We start from the raw sequence: 12960 nt of genomic DNA on the forward strand, positions 1-12960 counted from the left end.
CTTCGTTATCTCCAAACAATTTTCCTCGACAAAACCTAGTATCAATACCACTAGGGTTTAGTTTTTAACGTTAACCACGACTAATTAATAGTCTAGCTATTATTACTATTATATAAGCGTTAAATAACACTCAATATAACTCATAATAATAGCCCAAATAATTATTTTAAGGTCCTAATAATGTTACTATAATTAAATAAAATCTATATTAAATATAGTATAGGCGTAGCTCACTTACAGCGAGTTTTTATTAAAAACCGGGCTTCACTGGAGCAGCGTTTCCAAGCCGAAAGCTTTTCTTCTCGGAGCCGTCGGGCGCTCCGGGGCTTTCTTCTCGTGCTAGGGAGGTTCTGTAGACTTGGGAGGGGTTTAGGGAGGCTAGAGAGAAGTTAGAGAGAGAAAGAGAGGCTTATGGTGTGAAGAAAATATGAGGAGTTCACCCTTGTATTTATAGGAGTTTTATAGTAAAGTAGTCTCTAAGCTTCGTCCGTAACTTTTGCATACGAGCTCCATTTTTGTCTTTCTTTTTACCGTTGAGTTCCTATTAATGATATCTTCAACTTTCATTTAGACCTCGTTGGCTAATTCTCATTCTATCTCGGATTTACAAAACTGTATCGAATTCGTCGCGCTCGAAAAGTAGGGACTAAGCTTCGTCCATAACTTTCGCATACGAGATCCATTTTTGTCTGTCTTTTTACCGTTGAGTTCCTATTAATGAGATCTTCGACTCTCATTTAGACCTCGTTGGCTAATTCTCATTCTATCTCGGATTTACGAAACTGTATCGAATTCGCCGCGCTCGAAAAGTAGAGACTAAGCTTCGTCCATAACTTTCGCATACGAGTTCCGTTTTTGTCTGTCTTTTTACCGTTGAGTTCCTATTAATGAGATCTTCAACTCTCATTTAGACCTCGTTGGCTAATTCTCATTCTATCTCGTATTTACAAAACTGTATCGAATTCGCCACGCTCGAAAAGTAGGGACTAAGCTTTGTCCATAACTTTTGCATACGAGCTCTATTATCGACGTTCTTTATATCCACGCGTTGTTATTTACGAGTACTACAGCTTTCATTTAGATCCCGTCGGCTAAAAATCGACCGATCTAAAATTCAGATTTCGGGCTGTGCACTGCTATGCTAAATCTTAGAAAAATCATAACTTCCTCATACGAAGTCAGATTTGGGCGTTCTTTTTATCTATGTTCTTAGTTTAACATATTCTACGACTTTCATTTAGATCGCTAAGGCTAAATCTCGCTCTATCGTAAATTCACTATTTACGCTTCCCGGTATCGTGCCGGTTCTGTCGCGAAACTTCAACGGGTCATAACTTCTTCGTTATAACTCGGTTTTCGGCGTTCTTTATATGTATGGAAACCTTGTAACATACTCTACAACTTGGTTAAGATTATTTATTCTAAATAATCTTTTGTCGAAAAGTCGTTTTCGACCCCTATTGCCTCTAATTTGACTAGCCTAGATTTACGGGCGTTACAGCATGCATGTGCTAAGCCCCTAACTTGTATGTAGCTTACTTTTATTTAATATTATGCCTTTTCTTTTATTTTTCGTTCAATTCCCTATGAACCACGTTGAGCCCCTCAAATTGTTTATCTTTCGTTTATACACTACTAGGTTATAGCCCGTGGAAATCATAGTTACAGAAATAATTAAATTTTTATAGTAAAAAGCTATAATTATTAATCGGTTATTTTAAATAATATATTAATTAATATATTTATAGATTTTATTTATGTAAATTATAATTGTTGATTCAAATAAATATGTGAAATTATTTTTTCAATATATATCACACAATGTATATTTGTAAATTAATGAAAAAATAATGATATTGTATAATGAAATAATAAATTGCTTATAAAAAATAAAACAACCACAATAAATGAAGTAAATTAAAATTGGCATATGGCAAATATGAAATTTAAGTTGTTCAAATAAAAATATATGAAAAAATATGACAAATTACAAATGAAAATTAACAATAAAGTTTTATTACAAATAATACATATTAAGTAAATTGTTTTAAAATTTTAGAAGGGCTCCAAATATACAAAGTATACAATCTAGTTACCATCTCCTAATCACGATTAAGAGTGTAAATAACGAATGAATTAGAATTCAAAATCAAACCAATATGGAGTTACAGAAATTAATAAGAAATTTTCAAAATGAAATGCAAGGAACCTATATGGAAATCAATCATAAGACCAAGATGTGCAGACAACAGATTACACATGTTTTGTTTCAAATTAATTAAAAGCAACCAAAGTAAGAGAAAAGGTAACAAAACCAGCTTTAACTAAAAGGGTATTGGATCCATTGTTCAGTAAATCTTGTTATTCTCTTCAAATTATTAAGATATGAAGGTGTTATAAATCATTCCACATGAACTTCATCGGAAAGATGTAGTAAAATGGTCACTTTAGAAATGAAATAAAAGTGCTATATTGAGACATTAGCATGGAATTGAAAAGAAACTTGCATCACAACAATCTACAATAATTCAATTTCTTTTTTCCTTTTTATAAGGTGACCCTTTAAAACCATATTGATGGTTTCCTTGTCTTGATATCAGGGTAAAATCTATCAATTTATTGTATGTATCCCTTTTTATTTTTTGTATTTTGACATTATTATTTCCCAATTGGAATGTTGTAATAAGATGTATGAAAGTAGGATGCGATGAGACTCGAAGTAATTTTTTGTTTCTTGCAATTAACCCAAAAAAACCACCATGAAAATCAGGGTTAAATTCACGAAAAGGTTATATACTTTCATTGGTCACGACTAATTGTTATAGTATCCTAATTAAGTTTTTACTTCTACAAAATTGTACTCTGAGAAATCTATCCAATATAATTGACAAAAGTGTCTAAGAAATTTTTGGCCATCTTTATTTGAATACCATTTGTCATGTTGGGAGTATACGATTTAAATAGACATGAAAAACCCTATTTTTAAATACCATTTATATATGTTGTTTATTATATCATTTTGTTTCATGCAGGTGTGAGAAAATTACAATCTACACAGATATACCCATCAAACCACCATCAACCCATTGAGTTCATCCGACAATAGTTACATAGAACCAAAACATTATACTCTGTGTTTTTGATATTTTCTTTTTATCATATCATTGAATCAAAACATTGTCCTTTGAGAAATCTATCCAATATAACTGACACGAGAAATAGGCACAAATGGTATTCAAATAAAGATGGCCAAAAATTGAATTATTGGTTTTCGTGTCTATTTAAATTGTATACTCCCAAAATGACAAATAATAATAATAATAATAATAATAATAATAAAGAAAAAGAGAAATTGATAATGGTAACCACAATAAATCCGAAAATAAGAACTAAAATAATAGGATTTTTTTTAACCAATCCTTACTTGGTATCAGGTATCATAAAGAGGAAATGGACCCAACCCAACATACAAATGGGCCCAAACCAACATACATAAAAATAGGTCCAACCCAACAGGCAAATTGGCCCAGCCCAACATACATATAAATGGGCCTAACCCAACATACATGGAAATGGGCTCAACCCAACATGCAAATAGGCCTAACCCTACATACATACAAATGAGTCGAGCCCAACATGCAAATGGGCCCAACCCAATATACATACAAATAGGCCTAGCCCAACACAAAAATACAAGAGTCATAGAGACAACTAACATCCTACACAGTATAGGGAGGAGTCTCACGTGTCACTCCAAATCAGTTAAGAACACAAACTTACTGCTATGTGAACAGTGCTACAACACACCTAATGAATCAATAAGGAACCAACTTATTATAACCTTATAAACTAGTTGACACAAGTCAAGAGTCAAGGTTAAAGTCAATAGTCATCACTTCGATTAACTGACATTCACGTCGTGACCAACTCATGGTCACATCGTGGGAAATAGACTTAACCCGGTCCCAAATCAGTCACAATTCAACTCAGTCTCAACTCAACTCATCTTGATCCAAACCATCGTCATGTCATGATGTATAGGCCATCACATCATGATAGAATTAGTCCAATTTAATCAGGGAAAACCCCAATCCTCACATCGTGACAATCAAGGGCGTCACGTTGTGAAAAATAGTTATACCAGCTTAACAGATTTAGCTCTCAATCTATCAAACCAGTCATCCAATCTTTCCAAAAAGCCTCCTATTGACCAATAATACCTAAAGGTTAATTCTTTATATCCATGCATGCTTATTGTGGGTTTAAGGCTCCAGCTAGGTCAAACACAAAGAAAATCACCAAATATCACATGCATGGGTCCAATACACATTCATTTTCCAGATCTGAACCATATGATGTACAAAGGACCTCAAGGATCCATAAAGTTGCTAACTTTATGCAATCCTACCATTCTAGCTATCTTATATTTGAAGAAAATAGGACAAAACCTTAGATTTAGCAACCTAGCATATGAAAGTTTAGATGTTGGACACTTATAGAAGTCCAAAGTTGCACAAAATGAAGCCTCAAGCTAGCCAATACGCATACAACACTTTCAAGGACTCATTCTTCCTTCAAAAGCAAACATAATCACCAAACATCCTAGGTCCCCCATCCTTTAATTAGGTCCCATGTCCAAAATTAGGGTTTTGCATTTGATCATGTATCACATCGTGACCTAATTAGTGTCACGTTGTGACACTTAAATGACCTTTCCCGCATAACGTGGCCATGTCACGACATGACAGTGCTTTCCTCAGATCCTGACCCCCTTCAAAATCTATATTTTAATTAAAATTTCATACACCGAGGATCCAGATGCTACATCTCCCCATCATTTCCTTCCTTGATTTTGGCGATTTTCCGATAAGCTTTTTTTAACAAAACTCTTGGACGTAATCTGTACATAAATACATCAATTACCATGTTATATCTTCCCTTTGTGGAGCGTTAAGAGTTGCTTTATTGAATCGATACACAAAGGAGTGTAACGATTCATCTTCCCGCTGCCTACACCCCAAGATGGATTGAGTGTCCGTTGTATACCTTCTTTGTTGTATGAGATGACCTATAAACTCTTCGTGTAATTGATTGAAATCGTGTAAGCTTTTATACTATATTAGTGCTAGTCCATACAAAGTGGTTGGAAAAAATGAACTAATATTTCCCATCTAAATAATAAGCATCCATCATCTACTTATATTTTTCAATGTTATTGTCTGGATCCCTAATCCAACATACTTCGAAATTTTAGATATGCTCATTCTCGCCGGCAATTGGTATTCTCTTATACTTCTTACGAGAGGCGAGTTGTCTGACCTCAAGACACGACAATTATTGACGTTCCTAGGTACTTCTCGGGGTGTCTTGTTGTTGGTTATATGTGGCATCCACTGAATTTGCAACATTGCTTGATTTCCTAGAATGGTTTGGGGGTGTACGTTGGTTGGGACTGTGGTGGCCAAAATGTGTGATAATATGTATACGGGAACAAAGATGGTAGCAGTATGTATGGTTGTACGCCTTGTAGAATCGGTGTTGTCATTGTCGCCAAATGTTTTTGTCGCAAGGGTGGTAGGACCTGCACAGTTAACTCATTCTTTCTAAAGGCTGGTTTTAATGATCGTTTAGACATATTTGTTCCTCTCGTGAAAGAAGGTATACAAGATGAATTGCTTGTCATACAACAAAGAAGGTATACCTAGCATTTTTTAATCACAAAGTGTTGTCTATCCTTCTTTCCGTTTGATGATGAATGTCCCTTAGTTACCCATCTCGTCGAATCCACAAAGATTGACACAATTTATATAGTAGTAAGGGTATCGAATCCACAAAGATTGACTCAACTTATTAATCTATAAAATTTATTTGTAAAATGAATTTGTGACATCCCCTTTCTTTACACTTTAAAAATCAAAATATCTATGTTTGCAGAAAATCCTAGTATAATAAAATGTTTTACGGAAACTGTCTCGTTTTATTAAGATATCTTGAGTAAAGATGTTGTTTCAAAAACACAAAACCCTAAGCATGACATAATCAATACAATGCATAAATCACAGCGTATAGACCTGACGATCCTGAACTATATAGCATAATTGTCTCTTTAAATCACTCGACATGTTCTAGATCCAATAGCCTTAATATTGTTGGTCGTGATACATATAGATGGATGTGGTCAAGTTTGCGAAAACCTAGTGAGACACATATGGTTTTCAATCCTAAAATATCATTACGATAATAAATCGTAATTATCAAACCTGCAAAACCAATTGTTACCAAACAATATATCATATATCTTATAAGACAATCTATCCTTAGTTACCCATCTCGTCGATCTTCACATACTGATCCTATAATAGTGATCTTATGAGATCTATCATGAGGGGTCACTATAAGCAACGAGTTGATTATACTGCTTTGGGGATTCATTGGCAACAAGTGTTAGTTAATAAAGAAACCATGAGAGGGATAAAGTACACAAATGAATATACAATCCTTATTCATTGGATCAATATGATTTATTAACACCTCAAGACTGGTTTTACTCAGGGGTGGCCATCTATACTCTGCTGGATGAATTAGACATACCTAGTAGTGGTCTAATCACAAAGTGTTGTCGAACAAACTTCTACCCTCAGGCACACCTTATCTGACTTTCAAAAATAAATTGAGGGGGAATACTTAATATAACACTCATGTACGCACCCGTACCCACCAAATCACCAATGTCATCGAAAAAAGTTCCACTCTCATACACACCCTTAATATGATGCTACCTAATATCCAAACGTAGTGTATAACCAGACAAGATTGTTGCTGAGAATAAATCCAAGATGACAAATGCGGAATATCAAGAACAATCAAGAATCAATCACTATAACATGCAAGTAATCTGATAAAGGTTTTATGTATATTTTTATGATATGAACTTACAAAGAAAACCCTAATCAAGAAAAAGCTTACATCAAAAGCTAACCTAATGATTATTTATAGGGAACATAAAATATTTACCAAAAATATAAAACCAATGCCTTAATATAAAACCAATGCCTTAGAAGAGCTCAATGAAGAACTTCTACTGTAAAGGCACTGCATGGAATCATAAAACGATTAACCCTAAAAAGGTTTCCTTAAATAACCAAACATGTCAAATCAGTTTTAATATTTCATATACTCAACAATCTTCCCCTAGATGTTGAAACTGATGAAGATCACGATTTTCGGTCTTCTTGGCATTTCTTCCCCTAAATTATGAGACTCATCAGCACATGGGGTCTTCAAAGCGAGAGAAACAAATATCATCTTCCAAATGTGAACTCCCCTTGAATAATCGTCACTCCCCCTTGAATCTTCAATAAATACCATGAAGAGAATTCGGAAAGTTAAGAAGAATCACCAACAAACTCCGTTATTCCGAGTTGCTAAAAAAATCTTCAAAACCCATCAGATTTGATGAAATAAATCCTTTTATAATAATCGCAATTCTCAAAAAAAAAAATTAAAACCGAAAAAATAACAAAAATTAATTTTTTATTTTTCGATTTTTAAATATTAGACAAAAAAGAATGGAATAAGAAGCAATTATTTAGAAGGGTTTGAAAAAGCATAAGACCAAAGAAAATGATTAGAAATGAAAATATTTAGGTAAGAAGGGGTTAAAAGTGGCAAAAACCTAATAAATTTTAAAGAAAGTTAAGAGCTAGGGTCGAATCTGCCAAGCTAATCAAAGATTGAGGACTGAAAGAGAAAGCTAAATCATCATCTTCATTTGATCGTAAAAACAATGTTGGTTTGACTTGTGAAAGTCAAAATCAGCAACGGTAAAACAAATTCCGATTCCGATTGATCAATCAAATCACTGAATACCTCCGATTTCGACTTTGAAGCCTGAAATTCCGATTTTGGATTTTATCGGTTGTAATTCCGATTTCTGTTTTTTTTTTTTTTTTTCAATTTTGATTTCGTTCCAACACAAAAATTCCGATCAAAGCTTCTTGTAATCCCGATTTCAGATGATGATGTAGTCGAGAAACAAATTACGAACACTAAGATCGACTTCAATTTCAGAATCATATAATTCTGAATGTAGTTGCAAGTGCCGATTGTGGTTTCTAAATACCGAACCTTCGTTGACAGTTAATTCCGAAACACAAAAGTTCCGACACCCATTTCCGAATCGATCGCAACTTCCGAACTCCGAACGACAGAACTCGGATTCCGATTCGTTCCTAGAACTCCGAATCAATCGATTACACATACGATTCCGAAAGTGTTGTAGCTGCGAATCCGATTCCTTCCGAGCCTAGAACTCCGAACGCCTCCGAGCGCTCGGCGATGAACAGTAGATTCGCATTCGTAGCTTCATATTCCGATTTCACTTTTAATACTGCCGATTCCCATTTTCAATCCAAGTCCGAATCGATTACAGACTCCGAAACCAAGAACTCCTCCTCATTTGATAATACCGATTTATGTTTGCGAATAAGGACTCTGAACGTGATGTTCAACGTAACTGACTTTGACCAAAGTTCCAAAAGCACCCTTGATGCTTTAATGAAATGGCATATTTCGCCCGAAACTAAATTCTTTGTTTCAATAATTCCGAATATAACCCCATTAAAACAAAAAATTCCGAATCATTCCCCTTATTTCAGAAAAGGTAACTGCTTGCATCCCCTTTTGCAGAATTGTGTCGGATGGTAGCCCTCTTTTTACAGAATATGTCATTTTTCATCAACTTTTTCAACTTTTTCAGCTTTTGTCCTTTTCAACCATTAAAAATCTATTAAAGTTGATTTCTTCAACACGATTTTACCTTTTTTACTCAATTTTCGTCAACTTTCACCAGATTTTGTCCCTTTTTTTTATAAAGGATAAAACTTTTAATGAGTCTTTTAGTACCCATTTAAGATTCATGATTGAAGTTGTTTCTTGCACACCCATTTATTTGAAGAAAATCGATAATCTTCAGAAAATAATATTCGCTTTTTAGTTGGAAAAACAAAAATTTTCATAAATTTCATTAAACCAACCAAATACTCTTTTCTCTTTCCTCCAGCTTCTAACATATTCATCTGAAGAAAAATTGAATTTTCTTTGAACATTCTTAACTTCAGCTTTCTAAATCTTTTCACATGCATTAGGTACTTGTATATTGGGCATCCAAACCTTCTTCATTTTACTCTTGTTCTTGTTCTTGTTCTTCTTTCTTTTCTGATTTCTAGGCTTCAGAAACGAATTTCGGATCTGAACAACCTTTTCATCTTTCTGAATCTGAACATTAGAAACCTTTGGTAGATAAACTTTTGAGGTTGATAAATCTGAACATCTTGAAGTATTGGCTTTCTGTAAGGAATCATTCCTTGAAAAACATCATCAGAACATAAAAATTCATCTATTTGAATTCCAATTGAACAAAACTTCTTCACATTCACAACTTCTGAATTTTTGCAATGAGATTCGTCTTTAGAACATCTAGATTCGGATTGTAAAACTTCTGAAAAATATGAACCACTTGACTCCCCCTCAATAAGAACATCTAGAGTCATATTTTCTTCAGAAACATGAGGAACATTATGAACTTCATCAAGAACACCAAGAACATCTTCTTTTTCTTTTCTTTCTTTTTCTAACTTCTATTGTAATTTCTTCAGAGGTAAATATTCTTTAATAACGGAAATTTGACTTAACAAATCTTTATCTTCATCTAAACGATTATTTTCCAATCCACCACAAGAAATTCATGTGAGATCACCAATCTTCTCATCAACATAGAGATTATACATCTCAATGGCATTCTTTAACATAGATTGACCAGGAACATCCCAAAACAAATATCCTTCTTTAAGACGAAACTGTGGATCTGTAACCTTTAATCCAAGTTCTTTCATGGGTTTTAATACCCTCCAATTCGCCATTCAATCTTCAACAAGAAAGAAAAATTAAAGAGAGAGAAAGTAGATTTGATAAGAATTCTAGAGAGAGAAAACGGATCTGGGATGGTTTCTAGAGAGAGAAAACAGATATGAGATGATTTTTAGAGAGATAAAGTAGATATGAACACAAATACTTTGACAAAACACGAAATTCTTCTTCTTTTTCTTCCAAAACACGATTCAAGAACAAATCAGACGAAAAAATGAGTAGAAGATAACAGATCTGAACAAGATTTTGCAATAAAATGAGGTATTGGACTTTTTCTTTTCAGAAAACTTACAAAACTTGAAAAACAAGGTGAGATTCACTAAAAAGTATCTCCATAAACAAGATCGATTCTTGCAATGATCGCTGAGATCTACAAGAACTCGCTTTGATACCACTTATTTAGAATAAATCTAAGATGACAAATGCGGGATATCAAGAACAATTAAGAATCAATCACCATAATATGCATGTAATTTGATAAAGGTTTTATGTATATTGATTATGATATGAACGCACAAAGAAAAACCTAATAAGGAAAAAGCTTACATCAAAAGCTAACCTAATGATTATTTATAGGGAACATAAAATATTTACCAAAAATATAAAACCAATGCCTTAGAAGAGCTCGATGAAGAACTTCTATTGTAAAGGCACTGTAGGGAATCATAAAATAATTAACCCTAAAAAGGCTTCCCTAAATAACCAAACATGCTAAATCAGTTTCAATATCTCAAATACTCGACAATTACAATGCCCGTAATCAACACGAATTTTGTGCCTATGTAATATCTTTAAAATACAGGATATGACCAAACACTCCTTTCAACTTAAATTGAACTAAACATCCTTATAAGTCTTTAGTGTATAACTAGACCAAAATATAATATAAATAGTCAGATTTCAATAAGGATTCCCTGTTAATGCATTATCATTATGACGCAGGGTACAACTAAACATTTATCCAACTCACTTTAAACTAAGCATCCCTTATAAGTATTATTTTATCACTAGACAAGAATATGATACGTGTACATAGTTTTCAAAACCTTTTTCCTAATTATACAATACTTATCGCAATACGGTGTATGATTACACTTTTATCCAACTTAATGGGATCTAAAATACTTTATACACTTTAAAAACTTAGACAATATCACAATCCTTGTAATCAACTTTCAATACCATCCCTATTTAGACAACCCTATTATAGATCAATGTATATATTTAACACAAAATATAAGGTATTTAAATACACCTTATTTTTTTTAAGTAATAATACTTTTCTTAAGATAATCATGTAATAATACCATATATACACTTCACACATATATGACCATATCTGGTACAAAAAGTCTGTCATCAAATATAATTTAACACATATTCCATAAAATAAACAATTAATTCACGTATAAACTTTCAACATATATTTAATATTATTAATAAACACTTCGTAACAATTGGAATGCAGGTATTTACCTTTTCTACCTTTGAATTAATTTTCTTTTTTTAAGAGGGCCCCTACACACATTGGGCGTACATATGCGTACACTTAGCGTACTAGGGAAGACTGGACACAAGCATGCACCACGTAAGCGGGGCGTACATAGCTTAAGACCGAAACCCTAATTTCAGGGCAAGGACTGTATTTAAACAGTCTTATGCCATTTGGACCTTACCCTAAACAACCTTCATTGCCTCTCATCGTCCCAAAACCTTAGTTTAGCAAAGAGTGTGATTCTTGAGCTTAAAAGTGTTTTTGGTGGCCATATTTAGTGGATTTGAAAGAAGGAGAAGGTGGTGATCAAATCATGGATGCTATTAAGCTTCTAGATCCTGAATCTAGTCCATCTTGGGGAACTTCTAGAGTTAAAAAGTCTAGACCTTGCTATTTCTTTTAATAGTTTAAGTTAGAGTTTCTTAAGAAGTCCATTTTTGGTCCATAGACCATCTCTTGTGATCTTGAGGAACTCCATAGGTTAGAAATGTAAGATCTTAGCCCCTTGAGCATGCTTGATGCATAAAAATGTTAACTTGATGGTAGTAGTGAGTCCATCCATGAGTTTAAGATCTTAAAAGGGGTCTCAATGGGAAAAATGAGGTGTTGGGTTCCTATGTGGCCTGCAAGGGCATAAAGTTGCCAACTTTATATCCTAGGACATCTTAATAGACGCAGATCTGGATTTGGACGTTAAGATTTCGAATATTAAGCACTTAATGGACTTTTGTGCTTAGGTTGCTTGTATGTTGGGTGTAATGAATTGTATGTTGCGCGTACATCCAATGGAACCAATATGCTAAGCATGTTAATGAGGTAAATTGGGCGTATGCTCCTAAGTAGAGTTTGGGCTTCGTTGGGCTTTTGAGCTTTTTGGGCCCTATTAAGTCTTGGGCCTGGACTCATTAAGAGTTATTGGGCATTTGTACTTGTTTTGAACCATAGGTGGCATGGTTGGGCCAATTGGGCCTTGTGGCCCATTAATGTTTTGGACATTGGAAGTTAGCTTGTTTAGGAAGAAAGGCTTTTGGGCCATGTGGGAGGAATTTGGACTTAGGATTTTGGGCCCTGGGCTAGGTTGTGTCATAATCCTAATTAGAGTAATTAGTATTTTATATAGTGTGAGATTATCCAAGCAGCTTTTGTTCTTAGCAGATTGAGGTGAGTCTTCTGACCATGACAATGGGTCGAAGGCACCAATGTCGGCCCATTACCTTATTTGTGGATTGTTATTTATTATAAATTCACTATATTAAGACCCTGGGGGTAACCTGTGACACTTATGTGAAGACCGTGAGGGTAGCCCATGACACCTGGATGTTAGACAATGGGGTAGCCCATGGCATTTCAGGTAAAGACCATGGGGGTAGCCCATGACACTTGGATATCAGACCATGGGGGTAGCCCATGACATTCTAGGTAAAGACCATGGGGGTAGCCCATGACACTTGTGTATTTTTTTCGTGGTATTCTATGGATGTATGTTGTATGATATTTTGGGAACTCACTAAGCTCTTGCTTACAATTTATTAGGTGTT

This window comes from Lactuca serriola, chromosome 9 (assembly GCF_051521515.1).
Source record: "Lactuca serriola cultivar US96UC23 chromosome 9, Lser_US96UC23_V15, whole genome shotgun sequence".
Classification (NCBI taxonomy): Eukaryota; Viridiplantae; Streptophyta; class Magnoliopsida; order Asterales; family Asteraceae; genus Lactuca; species Lactuca serriola.